The sequence below is a fragment of the Lepidochelys kempii genome, chromosome 2, assembly GCF_965140285.1.
Source record: "Lepidochelys kempii isolate rLepKem1 chromosome 2, rLepKem1.hap1, whole genome shotgun sequence".
Classification (NCBI taxonomy): Eukaryota; Metazoa; Chordata; order Testudines; family Cheloniidae; genus Lepidochelys; species Lepidochelys kempii.
The window spans coordinates 195,141,186-195,154,294 of record NC_136381.1 but is presented as its reverse complement, the minus strand read 5'-3'; the positions used below and the strand labels follow the sequence as shown (position 1 = coordinate 195,154,294).

Below are 13,109 nucleotides of genomic sequence, written 5' to 3'. Positions count from 1 at the left end.
GCCTGTATCTCCCCAACTTCTCAGACATTCTGCCCTCCCTCACTCCAACTGGTTCTCCAGTCAAGTCCCTCACCCAACCACAGCCCCCAGCTGATAGCCCTCCAGCCCCTTCTTCTTTTTCTTCTTGGGTTTTATGATGCAGCAGACTCACTTCCTGAGTCTATAAAGGCCATTCACTGAATCTCATAGATAGGTTATAACCTAAGTCTGTCACCTTTCCCAGTATTCTTAAAGAATTATAGAATAGCTTTTTAATTGGGCTCCTTGTTTTTCCTTGTATTCTGGCTAGGTTTTTCAAAGATAATATTGTTACTTTAAGGCTTCTGAGTTTTCATCTAAAATATCTCCATTTACCTGTACAGTCTTTACAGTTCCATCAGAGATGATGTATTTTTTTTTGGGGACCTTATGTTTTGCATAGTCTATCCTTTATGTTTGTTTATTAGAAACATATTACCATGACCTGTTAAAATTCTGAACACAGCCACTTTGCTCTTCTTCTCAGGGTCTTGGGTTATCTCAACATTTTCAACTATTGGGGATATTTCATGGAATTTTCCCCCTTTGTTTCATGTGCCCAGTCTTGCCTTTCCTTCCTTAGCTCCTTTTTGATTAAGGGGATCTCTAGGTCAACTTGTTCATGCTTAATAACATTTTTTGCGTGTTTATCTGCCAATGCGGTCTCCCACGTTCCTGGGATGCTGCAAACAACCTTTGACTCATGGCTGCTTTGACACTGCAGGCCATGGGATCATGTCACCTAATACTGGCCTCCATCTTGGACTACTAGTATTTTTCCACTAATAGGGGGTGGGGATCAAACTGGGAAACAAAGGATTCCTGCCCTATGTAAATCCTATTTAAGGCAGGGAAGTGAGTTAATCAGGGTGCATTCTTCACTGAATTCCTGCCCAGGATGACTGCTGGAAACATCTAAGAAACAAAGACAAAAGGGGGAGAGAAGAGCTGAGCCCAGACTGGAAAAGGTGTCTGGCCTGTGAAAGAATATTTAGAGTGAAAAATTACGACTTGTAACCAGTTTCTTCTGTGTCTTAAGCTTACATTACAGGTTTTTGTTTTATTTGCTGGGTAATCTGCTTTGATCTGTTTGCTATCCCTTATAATCACTTAAAATCAACCTTTTGCAGTTAACTCGTTTTTGTTTAGGGCTTGGCTACACTTGTGAGTTACAGCGCAATAAAGGAGCCCAGGCGCACTAGCTCACTACCCGTCCACACTGGCAAGGCACATAGAGTAATCTGACTCTGCGGCTACAGCGCTGCTGGTACTCCGCCTCAGCAAGTGGAGTAACGTTTGCTGCGCCCTCGCTGGAGCGCCGCAGCGCCATTGTGAATGAGGTGTTGCTTTATTGCACTCTGATCAGCCTCCGGAAACGTCCCATAATCCCCTTAAGTCAAGTGGCCACTCTTGTCATTGTTTGGAATCGGCTGTAGGAATGTGGATATGGCCTTTGAAAGCTCAGTTTCTGACAGCTGGCTGCTTATCTGCTCCAGGACAAAGCAACCATTAGTGTGGAATGCTGTGTGTGTGAGAGAGAGAGAGGTGGGGGGGAGAGGGGGTCTGCTGCAGTCTGAACTTACAAGACAGAATGCTAACATGCTCTCAGCCTCCCCAAACCCCACTCTCTCTCCCCCCACATACACACAACACACTCCCTGTCACACTCCACCCCACCCCCCATTTGAAAAGCATGTTGTAGCCACTTGCATGCTGGGATAGCTACCCATAATGCACCCCTCCCAATGCCGCTGCAAATGGCACAAATGTGGCCATGCCAGTGCGCTTGAAGATGTCAGTGTGGACAGACTGCAGCACTTTCCCTACTGCGCTCTACGAAGGCTGGTTTAACTCAAAGAGTTCTGCATCTGCAAGTGTAGCCATGCCCTCATTCTAAAGCCAGCTTGTGGAATTCATAACGGGGGGAGGGGAAATATCTTTCTCCACATTGAGGGAGGAAGCAAAATTCAATTAGCTTATGCTGTACACTTCTCTGTGCAGCACAACACAATACAATTTTGGGTTTACTCTCCAGAGTGGGAGTGCACTTGAGTGCTGGGCGATTCCCTAACTGAGTCTTCCCATGCAGAGCTGATTTCAGTGTCTGTGTCTTTCTGCAGGTGGGTGTGTCCCTGTGTGTGTGCTGGAGGAGGCTTGAGGACCTGGCTCAGCAGGGCAGTATAAAGGAGCCCAGGCTGGCAGAACAGGCAGGCTCAGTGGTACCCCAGTACAACAGGTAGCACCCTGGGGGTAATACCATCACACTGACTTCAGTCTGAGGTAAGTACAAATGTAAAGTTATGTATTTGCTTAAATGCTTTTCTGAATTGGAGTCCCACTCTCTCTATGATATTTTAGTAACACTGGTACTACACTGCATTATGTAAACATTATATTTCATTATGTAAACCCAAACTTATGCAGGAATGGTAACACACATTTTTAGAAACACACAAATGGGTCTGTATAGCCCTTTGTGTATATTGATTAAATACATGAATGGATGGTGTGTTGGTAACAAGCATGACTCAGTATTGTTCTAACCCCAGTATTGTTCTAACCCCAGACAATATAGAATCTGCACAGGGTCTTGCTACATCCATTATGATTGTCACATTGCTTGTGTCACTAAGCTCTCATGTATGTACCAGTTCTTATGGGATAGCCATGGGTTTCCAGTCTGTCTGAAACATTTTGTAACCAGATACACAGGTATTTATAACATTATACACTTCTGAAGGCCTGCTGTCTAGCACATCTGCTAGTGATTTCCTACGGTATGTAGATGTGACTCCTTTGTGACTTTTTCCTTTAAAGGGCTTCATGTGGTCCCTTGTACACAGTTACCAATCTCCTCGTTTTTCTGCTTATTTACAAATCTTGACATCAAAGTATCTTAGTAGTGAAAAGTAATACACAATTCACTTTGTAAAAATTTTAAGAGCTATTTTTCAGTGTGGAGTTCAAAGTCTAAATCAGGGCTTATAAACTGTAAATGAAAATCATTACATGGAACACATAATGAAGTGATGGATGTAGGCAGTGGCCTTACCTAACATCACAGGTTTCTCTCAGAGAATCCATAAATTATAGATTTTTTTTTTTTAAGCAAAAAGCCAGTTCAGATTTTCTGTGCTTTGTTTTCTTTTCCAAAATAGCACACACTTGCAATAATATCTCTCTAGACATTTATTATTATTATTTTATTATTCATTAATAGTAGCTGAAAACATGGGTGTAATTCGTAAAATCTTGTGGGTAAAAAAGCCAAAAAATGGTTGAGAAATTAAAACTTGGATGGTAATAGACCATCAATCTCAGTAATGATTGAACCTGGTGATAGTCTAATAAAGAGATCCCTCAACCATGCTTATCTTGTTTCAGTCACTTTACACTGACTCTGCAGAAATTCTAGGCTTCGGAATGACACAGAGTGATGATTATATACATTATTATTTGTATTACCATATTACTGTCATGGACCAGGACTCCATTGAGCTGGTGCTGCATAAACACTGAACAAAAAGACAGTCTCTGCCCCCCCAGGATCCTACAATATAAGTGTCAGACATGAGACAACAAGTGACTTTTGATAGAAGAGGGAGCACAAGTAAACAATGAGACAACACTGGTCACTGTCATAGGCAGTAGTTTCCGCACACTATCAGCCGAGTTGTTTTTTATAGGCATCACAGCTAAGGAGAGTTTTGGTGAGGGATTTGAAGGTGGATAATGAGGTAGCTTTGCAGATGTTTATGGGGAGCATGCAACAGTGTAGGAGAAAGCATGAAGGTGTTTGTTTTAATATTTAACAAGTGGGTGATCAGAGGCAGGTATCCACAGCTCAACAGCCAATGAGAGATGATAGGAAGGGAGGGGAGTGACCATGAAAGGCCTTGAAAGTGAATACAAACAGCTTATGTTTGATGCAATAGAGAAGGGGGACCCAGTGGAGGAATGGAAAGGGAGGGGGTAACGGTCAAAGCAACAGGCTAGGAAAATTATTATTGCAGCAGTATTCTGAGTGGACGTGAACAGGGAAAGATTGCATTTTTCAAGGCTAGAGAGGAGAAAGTTGCAGTAATTGAGATGCAAGATGATGAAAGCTTGAAGATTTTAACTTTGTGGATGGATAAGCAAGGCCATACCTCTGATGTAATGCAGAAAGAATCAGCAAGTCTTGGGGCTCATCTTCACTACCGGGGAGATCCACGCTGCTGCAGTCAACGCAGTGGGTGTCACTAAACAGATGGCAGAGCACTCTCCGGTTGATCCTGGTACTCCACTTCTCTGAGAAGAGTAAGGAGAGAGCATCTCCCATCTACGCAGCGCAATGAAGACACCAGGGTAAGTCAACCTAAGCTATGTCGACTCCAGCTACATTATTCATGTAGCTATGTTATTCATGTAGCTGGAGTAGCGTAACTTAGGTCAACTTACCCCTTAGTGAAGACAAGCCCTTAGACATAGAGAGAGATCCGAGTTGAAGATGATGCCCAAGGTATAGGCCAGAATGACAGGCAGGATGGTGATGATGTCCAAAATGATCAAGAAAGTCAGTATTTGAGTGCCTGGATAACCCTGGATATAATTAAATAAAAGGACAATGTCACAAAAAAGGGGGAGGGATAGCTCAATGGTTTGAGCATTGGCCTGCTAAACCCAGGCTTGTGAGTTCAATCCTTGAGGGGGGCCATTTAGGGATCTGGGGCAAAAATTGGAGATTGGTCCTGCTTTGAGCAGGGGGTTGGACTAGATGACCTCCTGAGGTCCCTTCCAACCCTAACCTTCTATGATTCTAAGGAAAGCATCACACATGTACAAATATTCACAAATAGAAGCTAAGTGAAAAATATATTTATATGTATCAGAATTAAATATTTTAAGTATGCAGCACCTTGTACATTTTAAAGTTTTCACTGCACATCCATACATGGCTGCATATTTTTAGGTCCTGTGTTAAATCACATGTGACATTTTGTCCACTGTAGTTTCTATGTGCATGTGTGTTGTGAAGGGGAAAGGACAGAGGAGTCAAGAAATAAACATCTGAACACGTCACAAATCCAATTAACTGTGACAAGGCTCGTAAAGTTGAGTGAATAACAAAGCAATGCTGTCTAGAAGCAGCTTTGTGTTTTGAATTGCATTGGAGAGTGTAGGGCACCAGCTGGACAAGGCAAAACCACTTCACGCTGCTGGATTCTCTGCACCCAGTAAGACCATCTTACTTATATCCTAGCTGGGTCATAGGACTATGATTTTCAAGCGTCAGTTCTTATCTCTTCACTGGTTCTGAGCACCGAATAAGGGAAGGACAGTATCCCACACACAGAATGCAAAATATGTGCTACTGTCATTACAGGATAATACCAGAAATCACAATGAACATCCCACTCTCCAATCCTCAACAGCCAGCACCAAAAGACTGCCCAGTAAGATGACAGACTTGAACAGAGCCGAACTTAACCCCTCTCAGACACAAGTTCTCCTGGCTGTCGTCTGGACCTGGAATCTACGCAGGCCAGAGGCTTTCCTTTTCCTTCCCCCAGCTCTTGACAGATGCATATTTTATTGCTGGGACAGGTGAGAGGCAAATGAACCATAAAATTTCTTCCTTCGATGATCTATTACATGTTTGGTTGAGATTCAAACATTTGGGGCCAGATTCTGATTTCAGTTATATCAATGTCAATCTGGAGTGTATTTGCTCTGGATTTACACAGTGGATTTACCCAGGATCCAGCCCATAATATTTTGGTAGGAAATTTAATCTATTAACTGCAACATGGTTGCACATACTGCACTTATTTGGATTACTTAGATCAATTACTTAATACTTGTATTGCACTTTGAAGCTGTAGGGCCTGATTCGCTGTGCAATTAAACCAGTTGTATAACTCTGCAATGCCATTGACTTAAATGGAGTTATTTCTTATTTACATATGGAAGAGAAAAATCAAACCCATTAAGTGTTATATAATTAAGTATTTTATTGATATACATTATTATTGTATTAAATTATCCCAATGCTAAGGAAAGATAGGAAGAATAGTATGAGGTCAATATGGCTCCATCAGAAGTTCTTTATTTATCTGAAAATCAAAGAAATTCTACATAAAGTAGAAACATGGAGAAATTACGAAGGAGGAGTACAAAAGAATAGCACAAGCACATAGAAACAAAATCCAACAGGCTAAGGTACAAAATGAGTTTTATGCTGTTAGGGGGCTTATTCCTTCACCCACTTATTTCCCTGGTCCTTCTCGCATGAACAGAGAGCAACAATACCCGAAGTCCAAAGGTGCAAACAATTCGATGTTTATTGGGGTGAACTTCCAGCAAGCATGATTCCAGTTTCCTTCCTTAGTATCCTCCTTCCCAGGTCTGACACCACAAAGCCTTACACCTGTGTCCCTGTTCCCATTCCTGCCCTTAGCCAAACATGATTCCAACTTCCTTACTCCCATTCCCTGTTCCCATTTCCCCCTTTAGCAAAACATGATTCCAATTTTCTTACCCCCATTCCCTGTTCCCATCTCACACACCCACATGCCCACCCCCACCCACTCCCAGTCACTTCCTCATTGACTACAGATTATATAGTAAAACTTGAGTTCTGCTTAGCTATACCTTAACCAATCATTTTCCTGAAATTTAACTAACCAATCCTAACATATTGTAACATGATTATGTAACCAATTATATCCCACCACCTTAATTAGTTTACACCCAGCAAAATTAATTATACAGCAGACAGGAACAATCACAGAACCAGACAGAGATTATACAGACAAACAACAGCAAAGTGGGAACTATAATGACAAGACAATACAGAAGTGAGGATTTCACATCCCAGCTATTGATAAGTGAGTTCTTGCCAGACAGGATGCTATCAAACTAAGTTTCCTTTTACATTTTCTAGGCACTTCCCTTTCTCTGGAGGTGATAGGAATACAATCCTGTCCTGATAGTGCCTAACAGCCCAATAGCACCTTATTTCAATGTGACTAGTTTGGAATGTGAGGATGTGACTGTTCGCTTCCCAGCTTATGGCTGCCTCTGCTGCTTAGCCAAAGGCCTTAGCCTAAGCACAGGGCCACAAACTGTCACAGTAAGAGAAGGCCCTTACACTGGCAGACAGTGGTTTTGATTCTTTCTTTTATACCTCTATCACTAGCCAAGTGATAACAATACACCTAAATTCTTAGAGTATAGGCCTTTACAGACAGGCCTGAATATCTATATCCTAACATATGCCCCTACAAGGGGCATAAAAGGCCATAAGAAGAGGTTCTTTAAATGCATTAGAAGCAAGAGAAAATGAAGGAAAGCATAGGTCCTCTTAACAGGGAAGGAGAGCTAATAATTGAGGCATCAAGAAAGCTGAGATGTTTAATGCTTACTTAGCTTCACTCTTCACTAAAAAGTTTAATGGTACTCAGATACTCAACACAATTGATATTAACAACAAGGGGGAAGAAATGCAAGCCAAAATAGGGAAAGAACAAATTAAATAATATTTAGATAAATTAGATGTATTCAAGTTGATAGGGCCTGTTGAATTTCATCTTAGAACAGAACTAGCTAAAGCAATCTTGGAACTGTTAGCAATTATCTTTGAGAACTTCTGGAGGACAGGTGAGATTATAAGGACTAACCAGCATGGATTTGTCAAATCATGCCAAACCCAAACTCTGTCCTTCTTTGACAGAGTTACTGGCCTAGTGGCTAGTGGGGAAGCAGTAGATGTAATATATCTTGATTTTGTAAGGGTTTTGAGAGAGTCCCAGATGACATTCTCATAAGCTAACTAGGGAAATGTGGTCTAGACAAAATTACTATAAGGTGGATGCATAAATGATTGAAAGACAGTACTCAAAAAGTAGTTATCAGTGGTTCACTGTCCAACTGGGAGGGCATATCTAGTAGGGTCCTGCAAGGGTCAATTCTGGGTCTGATACTATACAATATCTTCATTAATGACTTAGATAATGAAATGGAGAGTATGCTTATAGAATTTGCAGATTACATCAAACTGGGAGGGGTTGCATGCACTTTGAAGGACAGAATTAGAATTCAAAATGAGCTTGACAAATTGGAGAACTGGTCTGAATTCAGCAAGATGAAATGCAATAAAAGCCTACTGAAATGTACTTCACTTAGGAATGAAAAATGAAATGCACAACTACAAAATGGGGAATAACTGGCTAGGTAGTAGTACTGCTGAAAAGGATCTGGGCTATAGAGGATTACAAGTTGAATATGAGTCAACAATGGATGCCATTGTGGAAAAGGCTAATATCTTCGTGATGTGCATTAACAGGAGGGTCATAGTTAAGACACAGAAGGTAAGTGTCCCATTCTCTTTGGCACTGGTTAGGCCTCATCTGGAGTACCATGTTCAGTTCTGCATGGCACACTTTAGGAAAGATGTGGACAAAATGGAGAGAGTCCAGATGAGAGGAACAAAACTGATAAAAGATTTAGAAAATCTGATCCATGAGGAAAGGTTAAAAAACTAGGCTTGTTTAGTCTTGAGAAAAGAAGATTGAAGGGGGCCTGATAATAGTCTTCAAATATGTTAAGGTATGTTATAAAGAGGACAGTGATCAATTGTTCTCCATGTTCACTGAAGGTAGGACAAAAAGTAATAGGCTTAATCTTCAGAAAGGGAGATTTAGATTAGATTTTAGGGAAAACTTTCTAACTATAAGGGTAGTTCAGCTCTGGAATAGGCTTCCAAGGCAGGTTGTGGAATCCCCATCATTGGAAGTTTTTAAAAATAGGTTGGACAAACACCTGGGGCCAGGGATGGTCTAGGTTTACTTGGTCCTATTACAGCACAGGGGGCTGGACTTGATAATTTCTTGAGCTTATGCACTCAGAGTCTAATAACAAGAATTTTTGATACAAGCTGAAGATGTATCAGTTGGAATCAAGAGAGGAGGAGAAAGATGTGGGTGAGTTAGTCCATCCCAGGATGTCTATAAACCACCAATATGTGGTAGCTGTGAAAAAGGCTAATGCAATCCTGGGATGTATCACCCAATGTATTTCCAGTAGAGATAGGGAAGTGTTCTTACCATTATACAAGGCACCAGTGAGACCTCATCTGGAATACTGTGTGCAGTTCTGGTCTCCCATGTTTGAGAAAGATGAATTCAAACTGGAACAGTGCAGAGAAGGGCTACTAGGATAATCGGAGGAATGGAAAACCTACCTTAGGAGAGGAAACTTAAGGAGCTTGTCCTGTTTAGCCTAACAAAATGAAGCCTGAGGGGAGATATGATTGCTTTCTATAAATACATCAGAGGGATAAGGGAATGAGAGGAGTTTTTTAAGTTAAGGTCCAGTGTTGGCACAAGAATGAATGGATATATACTGACCATCAACAAGTTTAGGTTTGAAATTACATGAAATTTTCTACCCATGCGAGGGCTGAGGTTCTGGAACAGCCTTCCAAGGGGAGTAGTGGGGACAAAAAAACCTAACTTGTTTCAGAACTGAGCTTGATAAGTTTATGGAGGGGATGGTACAATGAGATTGTTTACAGTGGCATATGGCCCATCTGTGACTGCTATTAGTAAATATCTCCAGTGGCAGAGATGGACACTACAGGGGGAGACTCTGAGTTACTACGGAGAATTCTTTCCCAGGAGTCTAGCTGATGACTCTTGCCCACATACTCAGGGTCTAACTGATCATCATATTTGGGGTTGGGAAGGAATTTTTCCCAAGGTCAGATTGGCAGAGACACTGTGGGTTTTTCACCTTCCTCTGCAGCATGGGGTACACATCTCTTGCTGGTCTGAACTAGAGTAAACGGTGGATTCTCTATAACTTGACGTCTTTAAATCGAGATTTAAGAACTTCAGTAACTCAGACAGAGGTTATGGTGCCAACTACAGGAATGAGTGGGTGAGGTTCTGTGGTCTACAGCGTGCAGGAGGTCAGACTAGATTATCATGATGCTCCCTTCTGACCTGAAAGTCTGAGTCTGAGAGTCACTTCCAGCTCGTTCACCTGCACATCCACCAATGTGATATATGCCATCATGTGCCAGCAATGCCCCTCTGCCATTTACATTGGTCAAACTGGACAGTCTCTATGTAAAAGAATAAATGGACACAAATCAGATGTCAAGAATTATAACATTCATAAACCAGTCGGAGAACACTTCAATCTCTCTGGTCATGCAATCACAGACATGAAGGTCGCTATCTTAAAACAAAAAAACTTCAAATCCAGACTCCAGCGAGAAACTGCTGAATTGGAATTCATTTGCAAATTGGATACTATTAATTTAGGCTTAAATAGAGACTGGGAGTGGCTAAGTCATTATGCAAGGTAGCCTATTTTCCCTTGTTTTTTCCTACCCTCCCCCCCCAGACATTCTTGTTAAACTTGGATTTAAACTTGGAGAGTGGTCAGTTTGGATGAGCTATTGCCAGCAGGAGAGTGAGTTTGTGTATGTGTGTGTGTCCCCGGGAAAAAAGTGGGGGGGGGGGGTGAGAAAGCCTGGATTTGTGCTGGAAATGGCCCACCTTGATTATCATGCACATTGTGAAGAGTTGTCACTTTGGATGGGCTATTACCAGCAGGAGAGTGAGTTTGTGGGGGGGGGGGGGGGGGTGGAGGGTGAGAAAACTTGGATTTCTGCTGGAAATGGCCCAACTTGATGATCACTTTAGATAAGCTATTACCAGCAGGACAGTGGGGTGGGAGGAGGTATTGTTTCATGATCTCTGTGTGTATATAATGTCTGCTGCAGTTTCCACAGTATGCATCCGATGAAGTGAGCTGTAGCTCACGAAAGCTCATGCTCAGATAAATTGGTTAGTCTCTAAGGTGCCACAAGTACTCCTTTTCTTTTTGCGAATACAGACTAACACGGCTGTTACTCTGAAACTTCCAGCTCTACATCTCTCATTTCTATGATTATTGGATCTGATGACAATGCACCTGGTCTGGATGCCAAGATGAGTCAGCAGAATCACCCTGCCCCTGTACATAGGGTCCTAAAACATTGCAACAGTCAGTGATCCTAAACCTTTGGCTCCAGAGCTATAATAGTCTTCAGGAAACTGCATGGGGATTTGATTTAGTCCACATTTTAGTGAGTCTTATCTTACTTAGGGAATGTGAACAATGTGCTGAACACGGATGCTAATTCCCATTTTGGCTGATAAATATAAGTTAGCATGAGGAGAGCTGAGCAAATGTACTTGAACTGCCAGGATCCCCTTAGAAACTACAAAAAGGGAATATATGCTGGCCAAATGCAGCCACAAAGAACTACAAGGCAAAATATCTTGATATTGCATTTTGATGACTGCATCAAAATCTGGGGACAACTCTCATTCCTCTGAAGCCACATATATTAACCACTGGCAAAGGTTAGGATGCTGGACTGTTTAGAATACAAATATGATCTGGTACGTTCCTCTATCGAGAAGCTGATAGGATTTCCAGGGAAATGCATTGAATTCTATTTGTATTAGCAACTTGGAAAATAAACTGAAGATACTATGTTTTTTTTTGTTTTTTTTTTTAACTCTGCAGTGCTCTTGCCTGAGGAAAAAACACTTTATTACTAAAGCTTTCCACCCTGAATTGATCAGAGCTACAAACAACGGATTTAATTATATTATGAAACGGGGCATGTTAAAACCTAGGCCAAAAAGAACAACATATTAATCATAAAGTGCCACATGCAAAGATCCTGAAGCCATCTGGAGTAAGGACCTTATGATTTGGCCCCCAGAATAAGGGGAGTCAATAACTATGGATTCCCTGTTGGTTTTCCACATAAGTAACAAAAAATGTGGATGTCACTCGTGATCTGCAAATGTGTATTACAAAACACCAGGCGCTGAATTTTACAGAGGATCAATCTGTTGGTAAAATAGTAAATAAACAAAGCCTCTTCTATCTCAACAACAACAACAAAACCTAACTGGAATATTCAAATGCCTTCTAGCAAAGTGCATGACTGCTACAAAATATAGCCAGCCTTATGTTAGGTTTGGCATTGGGAAAAAATGCTTCAAAATTATTGAAACATCTTTAGAAAATTAAAAAATAAAATGCTTGGAATGAAAAAGTATGTTAAGATTTTTCTTTCCCATATGGAGGCACAAAGTCTGCTTTGAGAACTCTTATTGAGACTCATTTTTTGGCTGTGGGAAAATCTGGTAAAATCTAGATAGCAATACAAATACAGTATCCCCTTTTAGTTTACTGCCCTATCAATAAAATGCTTGCAAATGTTATAGTATAACAGAGTAAAGGGTGAACACTAAGTTGGTGGAAGGGGTAGGAGATGGACAAGTTTGTTTATATCTTTGGAGAAAACACTTCAACAGCTCCTCAGGGAGGACCCATTCCTCTTTGAATGTCTGGAAAAACGTGTAGATCATCATAAGCACTACCACAAACAAACAAATAATATTCTGTAAATTCTCTTTTTTCATTTATTTAACATTCATGTTAGGAGAGTTGTTAGTTTCACTTCTCAATGAACACCACTGGCTTCACTAGAGTTTCAAATGCACTAGGGTATCAAATGTTCAGTTTTTACTTCCCCCACAGAATGAAACAGGTAAGTTTATTGAAAAGCATAGAGAATGAAAATTCTCAAGGACCAATGTCTATTCAAGGCTACAGATTTAATATATGTACATGTTTTCAATTTTCTGCATCTCAGATCACTTTGTCAAGGAACAAGGTAGCAAGGTTGCAGGATGCAAAGTGCTGTTCAGATGCATATGATACAAATAGAAAAGGAGTACTTGTGGCACCTTAGAGACTAACCAATTTATTAGAGCATAAGCTTTCGTGAGCTACAGCTCACTTCATCAGATGCATATCGTGGAAACTGCAGCAGACTTTATATATACACAGAGAATATGAACCAATACCTCCTCCCACCCCACTGTCCTGCTGGTAATAGCTTATCTAAAGTGATCATCAGGTGGGCCATTTCCAGCACAAATCCAGGTTTTCTCACATCCCCCCCACCCCCATACACACACAAACTCATTCTCCTGCTGGTAATAGCTCATCCAAACTGACCACTCTTCAAGTTT

At 41.1% G+C, this 13,109-nt stretch overlaps 1 long non-coding RNA gene across 2 annotated transcripts in view; it reads left to right on the top strand.

The window, feature by feature from the left end:
• LOC140907427 (uncharacterized) overlaps positions 1-12,110 on the top strand; it is a 49,091-nt gene extending 36,981 nt beyond the window's left edge. Inside the window, exons 2-4 of one of the 2 annotated variants that reach the window (XR_012157498.2) lie at positions 2,139-2,298; positions 5,384-5,604; positions 11,584-12,110. This is a non-coding gene — a long non-coding RNA (uncharacterized LOC140907427). Of the gene's footprint in view, positions 1-2,138; positions 2,299-5,383; positions 5,927-11,583 lie in introns of those variants that run through there. The other variant, XR_012157497.2, reaches the window with a different exon arrangement.
• The last annotated feature ends 999 nt before the right edge of the window (positions 12,111-13,109 follow it).